The sequence below is a fragment of the Bos grunniens genome, chromosome 17, assembly GCF_055505025.1.
Source record: "Bos grunniens cultivar Pamir isolate PY7600 chromosome 17, Bosgru_T2T1.0, whole genome shotgun sequence".
In the NCBI taxonomy this organism is placed as follows: domain Eukaryota; kingdom Metazoa; phylum Chordata; class Mammalia; order Artiodactyla; family Bovidae; genus Bos; species Bos grunniens.
Window position 1 is genome coordinate 21,735,289 of NC_141181.1, and position 17,152 is coordinate 21,752,440.

At 38.5% G+C, this 17,152-nt stretch overlaps 1 long non-coding RNA gene across 3 annotated transcripts in view; it reads left to right on the forward strand.

The window, feature by feature from the left end:
• Positions 1 to 17,152, forward strand: part of LOC147355111 (uncharacterized) — an 87,915-nt gene that overhangs the window by 14,734 nt on the left and 56,029 nt on the right. For all 3 annotated transcript variants that reach the window (XR_015143934.1, XR_015143935.1, XR_015143936.1), the window contains exon 2: positions 2,613 to 2,706. This is a non-coding gene — a long non-coding RNA (uncharacterized LOC147355111). The remainder of the gene's footprint in view (positions 1 to 2,612; positions 2,707 to 17,152) is intronic.

Genomic DNA, 17,152 nt, shown 5'->3' on the forward strand with positions numbered 1-17,152 from the left:
ACAACATCTTTATCCATTCATCTGTTGATGGATACTTAATTTGTTTCTGTGTCCTGGCTGTTGTAAATAGTGCTTCAGTGAACACTGGGGTACATGTATCTTTTTGAATTATGGTTTTCTCAGGGCTTATGCCCAGTAGTGGGTCATATGATAGTGCTATTTTTAGTTTTTTTAAGGAACCTCCATACTGTTCTCCATAGTAGCTATATGAATTTACATTCCCACCAATAGTGCAAGAAGGTTCCCTTTTCTCCACATCTTCTCCAGCATTTACTGTTTGTAGACTTTTTGATTATGGCCATTCTGACCAATATGAAGTGATACCTCATTGTATTAATAGTTTTGATTTGCATTTTTCTAACAATTAGTGATGTTGAGCATCTTTTCATGTACCTCTTGTCCATCTGTATGTCTCTGGACGAATGTCTGTTCACCTTTTTTTTTAATTGGGTTGTTTGTTTTTATATTTAGCTGCATGAGCTGTTTGTGTATTTTGGAGATTAATCCTTTGTCTGTTGCTTCATTTGCAAATATTTTCAACCATTCTGAGAGTTGTCTTTTCATCCTCTTTATGGTTTCCTTTGATAACAAAATCTTTAAGTTTAATCAGGTCCCATTTGTTTGTTTTTATTTTGATTATTCTAGGAGGTAGGTCAAGAAAAATCTTGCAGTGATTTATGTCAAAGTGTTTTTCCAGTGTCTAAGTCTTTAATCTGTTTTGAGTTTACTCGTGTTAGGTAGGGTTCTGATTTCATTCTTGTGCATGTAGTTGTCCAGTTTTTCCAGCACCACTTACTGAAGACACTGTCTATTGTCCATTGTATGGTCTTGCCTCCTTTGTCATAGATTAGGTGACGATAGGTGCAAGGATTTATCTCTGGACTTTTTGTCCTGTATCACTGATCTGATATTTCTGTTTTTGTGCCAGTATGATACTGTCTTGATTATTGTAGCTTTGTAGTATAGGCTGAAGTTGAAGAGCCTGATTCCTCCAGCTCTGTTTTTCTTTCTCAAAATTGCTCTGGTTATTTGGGATCTTTTATGTTCCCATACAAATTGTAAAGTTTTTTGTTCTAATTCTGTGAAAAATGCCATTGGTAATTTGTTAGTGGTTTACATTTGTTAGGTAGGAAGTTAGGCATGAGCAATGAGGGATGGCCTAGCCAAAAAGAATGCAAGCTAATCTTTAAACCCGCAGTGAAAGTCATTCAGTCATGTCCAACTCTCTGCATCTCCATGGACTCTACAGTCCATGGAATTCTCCAGGCCAGAATACTGGAGTGGGTAGCCTTTCCCTTCTAAAGGGGATCTTCCCTACCCAGGGATCAAACCCAGGTCTCCCACACTGCAGTCAGATTCTTTACCAGCTGAGCCAGAAGGGAAGCCTGAGAATACTGAAGTGGATAGCCTATCCTTTCTCCAGCAGATCTTCCTGACCCAGGAATCAAACCGGGATCTCCTGCACTGCAGGTGGATTCTTTACCAACTGAGCTATCAGGGACTTTTCCAAATCCCACACACGCACCCTAGGCACACAGTAGATACAAACTAACCACAGGGGCTTCCTCAGGTAACCTTAGGAGCTAAGAGCCCGTTAAGCATTCATAAACATTCTACACGTATGGCATCCGGTCTCATCACTTCATGGGAAATAGATGGGGAAACAGTGTCAGACTTTATTTTTTTGGGCTCCAAAATCACTGCAGATGGTGACTGCAGCCATGAAATTCAAAGATGCTTACTCCTTGGAAGGAAAGTTATGACCAACCTAGATAGCATATTCAAAAGCAGAGACATTACTTTGCCAACAGTGGTTTGTCTGGTCAAGGATATGGTTTTTCCTGTGGTCATGTATGGATGTGAGAGTTGGACTATGAAGAAGGCTGAGCGCTGAAGAATTGATGCTTTTGAACTGTGGTGTTGGAGAAGACTCTTGAGAGTCCCTTGGACTGCAAGGAGATCCAACCAGTCCATTGTGAAGGAGATCAGCCCTGGGATTTCTTTGGAAGGAATGATGGTAAAGCTGAAACTCTAGTACTTTGGCCACCTCATGTGAAGAGTTGACTCACTGGAAAAGACTCTGATGCTGGGAGGGATTGGGGGCAGGAGGAGAAGGGGACGACAGAGGGTGAGATGGCTGGATGGCATCACTGACTTGATGGACGTGAGTCTGGGTGAACTCTGGGAGTTGGTGATGGACAGGGAGGCCTGGCGTGCTGCGATTCATGGGGTCACAAAGAGTCGGACATGACTGAGCAACTGAACTGAACTGAATAACAGACTAAATATTTAGTCTAATTTAGACTAATAACTAAATTATGGGAAGACATACACTACAGGGCCTGTTGTTATGTAACTTGCAGTTGTCAGTCGGTCTTAAGCATATGCCTGTTTGCATTCCTTCTCTTGATTTGTGGTGGGTACAAGCCCTGTTTTTGCACAGGGCGCAGCCAAAAGGAGATGGGAAGTATGAAAAGGGGGAAGCCAAGAGAAATCTTTTCGATGACTCTTGGGGTCAGCCTGCTCCCATGTCTTCAGATTGTCTAACAATAAAGATCTGTCTGCCTGAGCTGAACTGAGTTGTAACTTGTCTGTTGTTCTAAACCTTTTAGTCTGTCATTACAACTGTCGTGACAAGAACTGAGGAAGAGAAATCAACCTGATGTTTGGTGCCATGAAACAGATCGCTGACTGCCTCCAGATAAGGTAAGGGTCCTTGCCCTATGGCTCGAAGGACCTTGATTTCTGCTGAACTGATCTAACACACTGAATCTGTAGATTGCTTTGTAGTAAAGTCATTTTCACAATATTGATTCTTCCCATCTAAGAACATGGTATACTTCTCCATCTGTTTGCATCATCTTTGATTTCTTTTATCAGTGTTTTATAGTTTTCTGAGTACAGGTCTTTTGCATCCTTAGTTAGGTTTATTCCTAGGTATTTTATTCTTTTTCTTGAGATGATAAACAGGATTGTTAACTTAATGTCTCTATCTTATCTTTTGTTGTTAGTGTATAAGAATACAGGACACTTCTGTACACTAATTTTGTGTCCTGAAAATTTATTAAATTCATTGATTAGCTATAGGAGTTTTCTGGTAGCATCTTTCGAGTTTTCTGTGTATAGTATCTTGCCATCTGCAAACAGTGATAGTTTTACTTCTTTTCCAATTTGAATTCATTTTCTTTCTTTTTTTCTTTGATTGCTGTGGATAGGACTTTTATAGTGGAGAGAGTGGGCATCCTTGTATTGTTCCTGACCTCAGAGAAAATGCTTTCAGTTTTTCACTGTTGAGAATGATGTTAGCTGTAGGTTTGTCATATATGGCTTCTATTATGTTGAGGTAGGTTCTCTTTATGCTCACTTTCTGGAGCGTTTTTATCATAAATGGGTGTTGAGTTTTTTCATAACGTTTTCTGCATCTATTGAGATGATCATACTTTTTGTTTAATTTGATAATATGGTGTATCACATTGATTGATTTCTGTATATTGAAGAATCCTTGCATCCCTGGTATAAATCCCACTTAGTCATGGTGTATAATCCTTTTAGTGTGTTGTTGGATTCTGTTTGCTAGCATTTTGTTGAGGATTTTTGCATCTATGTTCATTGGTGATATCAGTCAGTAATTTTATTTGTGATATCTCCGGGCAATGGTGGCCTCATAGAGCAAGTTTGTGAGTGTCCCTCCCTCTGAAATGTTTTTGAAAGAGTTTTGAGAGGATGGGTGTTAGCTTTTCTCTAAATGTTTGATAGAATTCACCTGTGAACCCATCTAGTCCTGGACTTTTGTTTGTGGGAAGATTTTTTTTTTTTAATTTTATTTATTTACTTTTGGCTGAGCTGAGTCTTCATTGCTTATTTGGGCTTTTCTCTAGTTGTGGCTGGTAGGGGCTATTTAGTTGTGATGCACAGGCTTGTGGTGTCCTCTTTTGCTGGGGAGCACAGGCTTTAGGCATGCAGGTTTCAGTAGTGCTCCTGGGCTCTAGAGCACAGGCTCAGTAGTTATGCCTGGAATTAGTTGTTCCACCTGCAATTAACTGCAGGTGAGACCTTCCTGGATCAGGAATCGAACCTGTGTCTCCTGCATTGGCAGGTGGATTCTTTACCACTTAGCCTCCAGGGTAGCCCCAATTTTTTATTTTTATTTCAAGATAAAACAAACCAGAAGGCATGTGTGCATGTTCAGTCAATTCAGTCATGTTTCTGTGGGAAGATTTTTAATTTAAATTTCATAACTGTGATTAGTCTGTTTATATCTTCGGTTTCTTTCTGATTTAGTCTTTGAAAATTGTACTTTTCTAAGAATTTGTCCATTTCTTCCAGATTGTCCATTTTATTGGTATATAGTTGCTTCTAGTAATCTTTTATGATCCTTTATCTTTCTGTGGTGTCAGTTGTAATTTCTCCTTTTTCATTTCTAATTTTATTGATCTGAGTTCTCTTCCCCCCCTTTTTTTTCTTTATGAGTCTGGCTAAAGGATTATCAATTTTGTTTATATTCTCAAAGAACCAACTTTTTTATTGATCTTTTTTATTGTTTTTTTCATTTCTGTTTCATTTATTTCTGCTCTGATGTTTATGATTTCTTTCCTTCTAACTTTATTGTTGTTGTTCTTTTTCTTTCTCTAGTTGCTTTAGGTGTAAGATTAGCTTTCTTATTTGAGGTTTCTCTTGTTTCATGAGCTGAGGTTGAATTGCTATAAACTTCCCTCTGAGAACTGCTTTTTGTTGCATCCTTTATGTTTTGGGTCATTGTTTTTTCATTTTTATTTGCGCTGATGTATTTTTGTACTTCCTTTTTATTTCTTCAGTGATTCTTGGTTATTCAGAATGCACTGTTTAGCCTCCATGTATTTGTGTTCTTTATAGTTTTTTTTTTTCCCCCTGTAATCGATTTCTAATCTCATAGTGTTATAGTCAGAAAACATGTTTGATACGATTTCAGTTTTCTTAAACTTACCAAGGCTTGATTTGTACTCAAGATGTGATTCTGAAGGATGTTCTCTGTGCACTTGAGAAAAAAGTATATTCTATTTTTGAGTGGAATGTTCTATAAATATCAATTAAATATATGTAATCTGTTGTGCCATTTAAAGCTCTTACTTCTTTATTTAATTTCTGCCTGGGTGATCTGTCCATTGGTATAAGTGGGGTGTTAAAGTCCCCCACTATTATGGTGTTACTGTCGGGTTCCCCTTGTTGGCTGTTATTATTTGACTTAGGTATGGAGGTGGTCCTGCGTTGACTACAGAAATATTTATTACTGATGTATTTTCTTCCTGGATTGACCTCTTGATCATTATTATGTAGTGACCTTTATCTCTTGTCACAGTCTTTATTTAAAAGTTTATTTTGTCTGATACGAGTATTGCTATTCCAGCTTTCTTTTGCTTTCCATTGACATGGAATATCTTTTTCTATGCCCTTGCTTTCAGTCCGTATGTGTCCATAGCTGTGAAATGGGTCTCTTGTTTCCATTCAGCCAGTCTGTGTCTTTTGGTTGGAGCACTTATTCCATTTAAATTCAATGTAATTATAGATGTTTATGTTCCTATTACCATTTTCTAAATTGCTTTGGATTTGTTTTTGTGGGTCTTCTTTTGTTTTTCCTGCCTAGAGAAGCTCTTTTAGCATTTTTTTTTTTAAACTGGTTTGGTGGTACTGAATTCTCTTGGCTTTTTGCGTGTTTGTAAAGGTTTTTATTTTCTGTCCATTCTGAATGTGAGCCTTGCTGGGTAGAGTCATCTTGGTTGTAGCTTTTTCCATTTCATCACTTTAAATATATCCTGCCACTCCCTTCTGGCTGGCAGAGTTTCTGCTGAAAAATCAGCTGATAACCGTATGAGGATTCCCTGGTATGTTATTTGTTGCTTTTAATATTATTTCTTTGAATTTAATTTTTGTTTGATTCATTTGTGTCTTGGCGTTTTTCTCCTATGGTTTGTCCTGTGTGGGACTCTCTGCAGTTCCTGAACTTGCATGTTTTTTTTTTTTTTTTTTTCCTTTCCCATTTTAGGAAAGATTTTGACTCTGATCTCTTCATATATTTTCTCTAAACATTTCTATTTTTTTCCCTGGGGCCCCTGAAATTCAAATGTTGGTGTGTTTAATGTTGTCCCAGATGTCTCTAAGACTGTCCTCAATTCTTTTCATTCTTTTTTGATTTTTCTGCTCCACAGCAGTCATTTCCACCATTCCATTTTGCAGCTCACATATTCATTCTTCTGCTTCAGTTATTTTGCTATTGATTACTTCCAGTGTATTTTTAATTTCAGTTATTGTGTTTTTCATCACTGTCGTTCTCGAGTTCTTCCAAATTTTGTGCTGAGTTGTGTCTGACTGTATGCAACCCTATGGACTGTAGCCCACCAGGCTTCTCTGTCCGTGGGATTTTTCCAAACAAGAGTACTGGTGTGGGTTGCCAGTATTCTTTGGGCAGAGAATCTTCCCAACCCAGGAAGATCTTCTCCTGGGGTCTTCCTGACCCAGGGAATCAAACCTCCCAGTGTCTTGTGTCTGCTGCATGGGCAGGCAGATTCTTTATCAGTAGCACCACCTGGGAAGCCCTTGCTGGTTCTTCTAGGTCCTTGATAAACATTTCTTGTATTTTCTCCATCTGAGCCTCCACTCTTTCCAGTATTTTTAATAATCTTTACCATCATTACTCTGAATTCTTTTTCATGTGGGTTGCCTATTTCCTTTTCATTTATTTGGTCTTGTAGGTTTTTACCTTGATCCTTTGTAAAATCTTTTTTGTCATTTCATTTTGTTTGATGGGGGAGGAGGTGGGACTGTGTTCCTGTCTTACTGCTTGTATGGCCTGAGGCATTCAGCACCATTTGCAGGGGGTTGGGTAGGGCCGGATCTTGGTGCTGAGATGGGGCCTTCCAGGAGACTTCACTCTGATTAGCATTCCCTGATGTGTGAGGTTCTCTGTTAGTCCAGGGGGCTGAGTGTGGCACTCCTGCCACAGGAGCTCAGCCCTGACCACTGGCCTGGGAATCAGGATTCTACAAGCTATGTGGTCTGCAAGGAAAAAACATGGCAGAGCAATAGAAAAAGAATAGGAAGTAAAATAAAATTAGAAAACTTAAAAATATATTAGAAAAAATAAAAATATAGGTGAAACAACAAGAGAAAACAACCATAACAGCAAAAAAAAAAAAAACAGGCCAGAAAAGGCCTTGGCTGTAGGGGGCAAGGGCTTAGGTGGGACTGGGACCCTAGGCACAGGGCCAGAGTGACCAGAAAAGTCACTGTCCCTCCTTGGGAGAGTGTATGGGGGCAGGTCTTAGACTCAGTGTGCCCAGAGGGGTCCTCAGAGGGCTGAGGCTTAGGCCTGGGACCCCAGCAGCCTCACCAGGCCTGAGCTGACAAGGAGAATGCTGGCCACACTCCCCTCTGATCCTCCAACCCCTTGAAAGTGTTTTCCATCCCCGGTGGTGTGCTTACTGTGAGTGAGTCACTCTGAGCTTGGGAAGCCCTCCCATCCTCTAACTGCCTCTTGGGGGCACCAGTCCCATCTTGCTTTTACTTCTTTCCCACTCCCAGGGCCGTTAAATGGCAGAGGTTCAGGCCCAGCACCTCAGAAGGATCTCCCCAGGGCTTAAGTGGTGAGGAAGGAGATGGTGGCCCTGTTCCCTTCTGATCTTCCATTCATCTATAGGTCTCTCCCCATCCTAGCTGAGTGAGTCCCTTGCGATGAGTGGACCTCCCTAAGTGTGGAAACCCCTCCCCTCCCCCACTGCCCATCAGGGCCACTGGTCCCATCCCGGCTCCACTTCTCTCCCACGACCATATCCTACCTGGTGGTGTGGAGGCACCTCCCATCCCCTTAGGTGTCTGAGGTCCCCTACCTGTACCTGGTAAATGCCCTGGTTATGAGGAGACAGGTACTGCACAGCCTCTTATTCTGCCATCTTGACTTTGCCCCCATTGGAGAGATTGTTTTAGACAGATGTTTCCAAAACATAAAATTATTCTTACAGTTTACCAAAAAGTTCTTATCCCAGTTACATTTACTTAAAAATTTAATATCCGGTTATTTTCCCTGTTGACAGACATTATAACTGAAAAAAAAATATGCACTTAAAGATTACCAGTAACTCTAGGTATAATGAAAGTATACTTAACATTGATGACTCTAAAGACAGATCTATATTAATTAAACCCATAAGTTTAAGCTAGACAAGTTAATTTCTGTAGAACCAGAGATCTCATAGGTTTCTGTCTGAATTTAAAATGCCCCTCTTTTTTTCCTTTAGTCTGAGGGGACTGCAGATGAATCATTTAGTTCCTGAGAGTCCAGGCAGAATAGTTACATTATGGAGGCAGAGGAGGGAAAAATGCAAGGGCCTGTCATTTCTTTTCCTTCTTTAAAATACCAAGAAACCCAAGGCTGGAGTCTCAGGCAGTCTGGACTGTGTTTGTATTTCAAGGCTAAAGTGTTCCACCACACCCACAATGTCAGCAGAGGGTTGCAGGAGAAGTTGGACAGACAGAAAACTGCAACACAAACAAATATACCAATTATAAAACTTAAAAACACAGCAAAATGTTTTTAGGTCACAGGGGACAAGAGTGCAGTCATGAGGACCGAGAGAGATAAAAGGAGAAGAGACAGAAAACATTGAAAAAGAGAAGGAGTGAAATTGTCATTTCAGCCTACTCCCCATAGCTGTCTCTTCTGGCACCAACCTGCATGCTTCTAGAAAGGGCCTAGAGAAGGAGAGTGCCCACTGCCCACTAGGGTAATCAAGCCCAGAAACCAGCCAGCTGTATGTCTTCTGTGGGACTCTCACCAACTCATACACCAGTATATAGAAATCTGCTACTTTAGCCTGTTCCTAATGCAGCTTTTCTTGGTGGCAGGAAAATAAAAGTGAGAATGGAACAATTGGACTTCCAACCACTACATGATATAAGGTTTAAATTTCTATCTCTCTCGTATGTTCCCAGTCAGGAGAGCCCACTGGATCAAGGTCTGCATAGTGTGAAGTGAGCCTCTCTCACTTCTGCTTGTGACCCATCAAGGCGAGCCATTTGCAGGCCAAAAGAAGCAGCTCTCATAAGCTGAGGGGAGTGATACTGTAGCTGCCCAATATCCACAATCTCAGAAGGATAGGACAGAAGTAGGAGAGGACAGAGAGAGAAGTAGAGAAATTTCAGGAAAGGGAAAGGGACAACGGGGAAAGGGAATATGGTAAGAGATAAAGAACAGATGGGAGGGGAAAAGCATTGCCTGAATGAGAGTACTGAAGCTCCCAGGGGCCAGGAAGACATATTTACCAAACGTGGTGATGCTAACAAGAGATTCAGGTCCCTGCTTGCCACCCACAGGAAGCTGCATTCAGTGGTCCAAGAGGTGCCAAACTCTCTCCCCAGAAGAGGATAAGCCCCACATTGGGTGCCACAAAATATGTTACTGACCAGGGTTCTTGGCCTTCTTAATCAATAGAAATTGATCAGAGGCCAGACAAGAAATTAAGGCAAGGCTTTTTGGGGGCCCCAGCTGCAGCAGAGGTGGGGAAAGGGTGAGAACAACAGGTCCCTTGCTTGCTTGCTCACTCACTTCTTAGGGTGTAACTTACTGTTCTTTTTCAAACTTCATGAGGTGGAAGTTTAGATCCTTGATTTTCAGCCTTTCTTGTTTAATAATTACATTCAAATCTATAAAAAAATTTCCATGTAAGCATGGTTCATCTGTATCACACAAATTTTGATATAACATTCTTTGATTATCATTCAGTTAAAAATATTTCCTATTTTTAATCATAGTGTTTTCTTCTGTTAGTTAGTTAGAATAGGAAAAAGGAGTCCAGAATGGTGGTGGCTAAAAGACAAGGAAGGGAAAAGCCTGCAAAAATAGAACACAGGAAGGTCCAAGGACCAGAGTGAGGATCTCAGGTAGAACAAACAGCACTCCTGGATAGCCCAATTTACATAGGGCAGGCCCAGGGGGAGGAGACAAAATGTAAAAAAGAGGAGCCAGAATTGGGCTGGGGGCCTCTCTTTTTGCATCTTTTGGGTCTGCATGCCGTCAGGCCTCAAGGATGTATTTTCCTTTACTTTCTAAATAAAACTGAGCTGTAACATGGAGCTGTAACACTGGTCTGTCTGAGGGTTGTAAGGCTGGTCTGTCTGTCACTTCAAATTTTTGTTGCAAGGAAATTACAAACTCCCCTGACACTTTTGATCTACTTGTTTTGAAACATATGTTGCTGAATTTCTAAATGCATGGGAATTTCTTTCTTTTTTTATTATTTTGTATTTACATTATGAGAATCTACTCTGTGTAACTTTGACCCTTTATCATTTTTAAAATTTACTCTTTTATGTCCTAGCATACACTTAAATTTTGGAAATATCCTGTGAATATTTGAAGAGTGTGCATTCTGTGGTCTTCTATTGAGGTGTCCACAAATGCCAAGTGGATGTATGACATGACTAAAAGTCAGTTTTGTTTATTGTATTGAGCACATCTTCTTGCCTTTCTTTTTGTCAGCTTGTCCAGTCAGTTACTGGGAAATAATAAGTTTAAAAAACTCCTCCCATAAAGATGATTTTTCTTAATTCTCTTTTTATTGCAATTTTTGCTTTAGGTATTTTGATGCTACTGTATGCATACTATTCTAGGTTATATTATCAAGTGCATGCTGCTAAGTCACTTCAGTCATGTCCGACTCTGTGTGACCCCATAGACGGCAGCCCACAAGGCTCCCCCGTCCCTGGGATTCTCCAGGCAAAAACACTGGAGTGGGTTGCCATTTCCTTCTCCAATGCATGAAAGTGAAAAGTGAAAGTCAAGTTGCTCAGTTGTATCCGACTCTTAGCGACCCCATGGACTGCAGCCTACCAGGCTTCTCCGTCCATAGGATTTTCCAGGCTAAAGTATTGGAGTGGGGTGCTATTGCCTTCTCTGATCAAGTGCATAGATATTTAAAATTATATATTTCCAGTAATTTCAACATTGATCACTATAGAGAATCTTATTTTTGCTTTAGAACCTGTTTTGTATTATATGTTATTAAAACAGCACTAGCAGCTTTCTTTTGGAAAAAGTTTCTGTCATATCTTTTCCCTTATTTTGCTTTCAACCTTCCTGTATCCTTATATTTGAGGGATGGTATGGGGAGGGAGGAAGGTGGAGGGTTCAGGATGGGGAACACATGTATACCTGTGGTGGATTCATTTTGAGATATGGCAAAACCAATACAATATTGTAAAGTTAAAAAAATAAAATAAAATTAAAAAAAAATAAATAAACAAAATACATTCATTCAGTGTTTTTAAGACTGATAATCTTCTAAATGAAGCATTAGCTCATTCATATTGTGAAGTTATTATATAATTATTTGGGTTTAAGTCTATTATGTTATTTGCTTTTTTGTTCTACTATTCTGCTTTTCCTTTTAATGCATTCTTTTTTGAAACATTACATTTTTGCTTATCTTCCCCTATTAACTAGCTTATTAAATATTCACTTTTCTGTTATTCAGTTAGCAGTTATCCTGGAATTTACAAAGTCATACTGGATCTGTCAACCTTAATGTAAGGTAGTACTTTACCTCTTCCCAGAAAAAAGCATGGATATTTAAACCACTTTGCCTGTCTTTAATTGGCCCAGTGGGTAGAGAATCCTCCTGCATTGCGGGAGATGTTGGAGATACAGGTTTGATCCCTGCATCTTGTGGTTAGGAAGATCCCTTGGAGGGGGAAATTGGCAACCCACTCCAGTATTCTTGCCTGAAAAGTCCCATGAAGAGAGGAGCCTGGCAGGCTGCAGTCCACAGGGTCACAAAGAGTGGGAACAACTGAACATGTGGCACACGCTGGTGACATACTTTTCTTAGTTTTTGTTCTCTGAAAATTATTTCATTTTACTTCTACTTTGGAAAGTTATTTTCTCTGGTTATTAAATTCTAGATCGGCAGCTTTTTTTCTTCTTCTAACATTTAGAGGGATCTTTTTCTATCATCTTTTGATTTTTTTCAATTTTGCTATGAATCAGCTCTCAGTCTTAGTATTGCTTCTTTGAAGATAATATGACTTTATTTTTCTTGCTGTTTTTATTATCTACTCTTTATTTTTGTTTTCAGTAGTTTTATTTTGGTATATCTAGGCATAGTTTTTTTGTTGCTGTTTTGTTTGTTTGAACTTGCTTAGAAATTATGCTTCATTTGCTACTTAAGAAAAGACCTAGCAAATATCACTTTATATATAATTCCTATATGATGCACTTTTTTTATTTCTGGGAATCAAATTAAATGCATTTATTATCTCACATTTGTGTCTGTTTTCTCCTCATTTCTAATTTTACATCTCTGATTTTCATTTTGCATATTTTCTTCTTCTTTTTTTTTCAAGTTTACTCTTTCAACTTATCAGTATATAACCAGACATTAACCACCCCTCCATCTATTGAGGTTTTAATTTTTAGTATTTATATTTAAAATTCCATTTGGCTTTTAAGAAAAAATTCATGTTTATGAATGTAGTCTTTTGAAGTATTGAAAAGTCTGTGTCTCATCAGTACATTATATGGATATTCTGTTAATTATAAATTTTCCATTGATTCTTTTCCTTTTCAGACATGTCATTATTTTGTTTGGTTATTTTTGACTAAATTAGAAACTGTTCCTCAAAGAAAGTAAAAAATTGTTCCTCAAATAAAGTAAGCTTTTATTATTTATACAAGGAAAATATAACCTTATTCATAGTATGAAAATGCTTGTGTGTAGTGGTGTGATCTGAGACACACTTAAAAGTGTATCAATTCCCTAAATATGCACTCTCTATTACAAAGCTAAGACTCTCATTTCCTAAAAAATTATCATCCCTTAAGTCTCTTAGGTAGTACTTATCTTCTATTGATTATATTATGCATTGGGATGATATTAATATAATAGCAGTGTCTTACTCCCTTTCAAGCTTGATCCCTTTATTACCACCTAGACTCTAGTCAAGCTATATTACTTACTTCTCAAACACATATGAAAGTTTCTTCTTCCCAGCCTAATTTTTATATAAAGATTGAGAGCTTTTAACATATATTCATCCATCCATAGTTAACAGATATTTATTGAGTCACTATTATGCAAATAGTTCGATTGGCTGCTGGGAAGACAAAGATTTAAAAAACACAGTGTCCATCCCCATGGAGCTTAAAGTATCTAATTCTGCTTGTCCTCTGTATATCTACTCAAAAATCTATAGCCATTTTTCAAGGTTAGTCATTGATTTTAAGGATTCCAGTATATTAAAGTTCATGTCATTTTAAGATATAAAACTATTGGTAGTTTTGATGTGACATGATTATTTGCTCTGTAGCTTCACTTGCTTTGCTTTGATTCTTTTTCCAGTGCTTCAGCTGTCCTGTGTCCATTACCAATACCCTCACTTGCAAAGTTCCCTTTTTTCATCTTAATTTACAACCCTTTATACTATTACATCTTTTCTTCCAAAGAAAATGCTGAGCAAAGATGAGTTGTATGTAGTTTTCTGAAGCTCAACTTCTCTTTTGGAGGAGTTGAACAGATGTGACTGTAGGTAGAATCATCCCACTTGGTCTGTCTAAAAAGGAAGCACAAATGGGCAGAGATGAGGAAGTGCCCAGAGGCAAGATCCTGAATGCTCCACTTAAGGTGGTTAAAAACTGGAAGAAAGTACTAGAACAGATATAGTTATAATCCAGCTTCTACAGGCTCACAGTCTAAGATGAACTGAAGTTCAAAAAAGCAGCAAGATCAGTGAAAACAAATATTACATATTGATAAATATGTAGTTTATATTCTGTACATATGTTTCTTCACAGTTCTTCAGTTTCCACCAATAGTCTATTTGTGGTCTTTACAGCCTTCCTCTACCTCATATTCCCAAAGCCAATAGTAAAGGCCTTAGGTTCTTGTTACAGAAACAGTCCAGATTCAAGAAGTTGGGATAGAGACTGATGCTGGGAACCTAAAGTCACATTCATAGGGATGCATGTCAAGGAAAGCTTTGTCTAGAGCAGGTCAACTGGAAGAGTCATGCAATAACTTGATAGGAATCAGTTTTCATGAAATGTTTAAGTAAAGAACTGGTGTTAGCGAAAAAAACAAAAAGAGAGAGAGAGAGAGAGAGGAGAATTGGAGTTACCTAAAGCAGACTGCTCACTTACAGAGTTAATAAAGAAATGTGAAGCTAGCTAGACAGTTAATTGAGGGCAAGAAAAGGGTTTCTTTTGTTTCACTTTTTAACGGGAAAAATAACAGCGTATTTGCAAACTCATGGAAATAATACAGCAGAAAAGGAAAACTATCTGATACAAAAAGAAAAGCTGCCCAAGTAATATGAATATAAGAATATGTCATGCAGTGCACAAGTGGATGCTTAACCAAAGTCAAGAACAGAGACACTTCTTTTGTGGTGAAAGAAAAAAAGTGGAGTATTTAGGCACGGATGCCATACAGGTAACATAATGTGGTTGTGATAGATTGATTTGAGATTGCTAATATTTTTTTGAAATAGGAAGTAAAATTATCAACTCAGGGTAAGAATTAGGTAGAAGATATTGGAGATTTGAAGAGAGTGGAAAGAGTATTCAGCTAGGAGCATAAGTAAATAAACTGTTATAATTTTGGCACAGTAGACATCATTAAAGTCAGTAAATACTAATCATATGTGAGTTAATCAGCTGGTTATAGTTTTCAGTCACATTTAACTCTACAGAAAATAGGAGAGGGGTTAAAAAATTAATTAAGGTTATGATTTAGACAAGCGAGCCAAATTATGGAAGGGGGGACATTGGTGAAAAGTATGAGAAAGTGATGCTTATCACTGACTATGGAATTAACTAGAAGTGACAACCTGATAGGACAGAATACATTGGAAAATTGAAAGAAACTAAATTCTGTAGGTTACACTGATGTGGAGGAACTGATGGAGTTAAATTTCTAGAGCAATAGCTGGAAAAATGAGAGTTGGTGGAATAAAGAGTAGAAATTGAAACTAAGATTTTTCAGGAATTGTAGTTACTAGTAAAGACAAGATCTACAATGTGATCTGATCAGGGGAATAAATGGAATGGAGGTCAAGAAATGAAAGAGAGGAGGCCAAGAAGCTAATAAGTCAGGTTATTGGGAAAATAATCTACTAGAGTCTAGTACTAGTATATTGAAATAACCAGGAATAGTGATAGGATTAGTGGTGGAGAGAGTGACAATGAGCCTGGTAATAAAACGCCCAAGTTTCAGTGACCGGCTGCAAAGGAATCGGTTGGTAGAGTTTTATGGTATTAGAATCAAAGTTGGCTATTCTCACAGAAAAAGGGGTGAATGATTTAAATGATTTAGCAGTTGAAATAAGAAGAGAACACACCTCAGTGTGATTTGCATATGAGAAGTCAGCATAAGTAGGACTGTTGTAAGGAAACTTAGACTTCAGATTGAGCAAGAGGCAAAGGGCATGTTCTCAAAAGTGCCTGCTGTTATAAGAGATTTGCTGATCATAGGCAATGAGTTCCTAAATTCAGTCTAAAAGAATTTTGGGTTTGTTTTAAGGAAATGAAAGATTGATAAGAAATGTAATCAGAGGAGTGATCACCAGAGTGATCCCTAGAGTTGTGAGTGGATCAGAACCAGGGTATAATAGGTGGTAAGAGAATTCTGAGCTGCTTTTACTATCAGATAAACAGAAATAAAAGCCATGATGCAATTGGCCCTAATGGTCCCAAGGCAGACATTGGTGGCAAGCTGTGAATGTTGTGGAGAGTAAGAAGTGGGAATGTCGCCAGGCGCTCTTACTTTCTGCTGAGGGAAATAAAGAAAAACAACAACAACAAAAAATTAAAACAGAGCATGCATCCTCTCAAAACACTGAAATAATTCAGGGGGAAAAGGAAAATTTTGAAGTACTCCTATTAGTATGCTTAAAGTGTTTTACAAGTTTTTTGCATCTATACGAAAATATAAATGGGTGCTATAAAAGAAAGGCCTTCCCTTGTGGAATCTGCCTGCCATGATGTGAGAGACCTGGGTTCTATCCTGGGTTGGGAAGATCCCCTGGAGAAGGGAAAGGCTACCCACTCCAGTATTCTGTCCTGGAGAATTCCATGGACTGTTTAGACCATGGAGTCTCAAAGAGTTGGACACGATTGAGCAACTTTCACTTTCATAGAAAGGAAACAACTCACGAAGCAAAAGAGTTCTTAGGTACTACAAATGATTTAAGAACTGACAGCCTAGAAGATGTAACTGAAGGAAACTACAGAATATAGAGCAAAAAAGGATAGAGTAAGCAAAATAGAAAATCAACTGAAAATTCAACTAAAAGACAAAAAGTAAGGAAGTTGAAACACCAGAGAAGAATTACAGAGCTGATATCCTGGCCAGGGGTGGAGGAGGTGGGGGCGCGGGTGGAGATGAAATGCTAACCATAATTTTAAGTCAGTAATTTTACTATAGAAGAAAACTAACAGATTGCAAAGAATCTGATAAAAGGCAGAATAGCTACAGCTTCTGAGACCTTCTCTGGTCTCTAGAAATGAGGATGCAATTTGCAGAGTCTTTTAAAACAAACCCTGTTTAACATCCCATACTTTGGAGTAAGATGTTCAGAAGCACCCCTGAATAAAAAGTGGATGTAAAATATATCAGTACTTATAGGACTAGAATCTGATTTCACAATGTCTTCTTCTTGAAAATGGATTAAAATAATCTAGGATTCCTGTGTCTTTGTTGCCAGAGCAAATATGAATTCTCCCTGTTTTAACGTAAGGTATCATTTAAGGTATCATTGTAGAGCTCAAATCTACATTTCTTTCCAGTAGAGTGTACAAAATTCTAAATACATTATTAGAAAGCAAATGGAATTTTATTTTCTTGGATCCTTGCTAATCAATATTCCAAACTATTTGGGATATATCTGAACAGGTGTTTTGATTTAGCTAGCATATCTACCAACATGTAGTATAGTGTCTTATTCTGGTTGTTGCTGCTGCTGCTGCTAAGTCACTTCAGTCGTGTCCGACTCTGTGCGACCCCATAGACGGCAGCCCACCAGGCTCCCCCGTCCCTGGGATTCTCCAGGCAAGAACACTGGAGTGGGTTGCCATTTCCTTCTCCAATGCATGAAAGTGAAAAGTGAAAGTGAAGTCGCTCAGTTGTGTCCG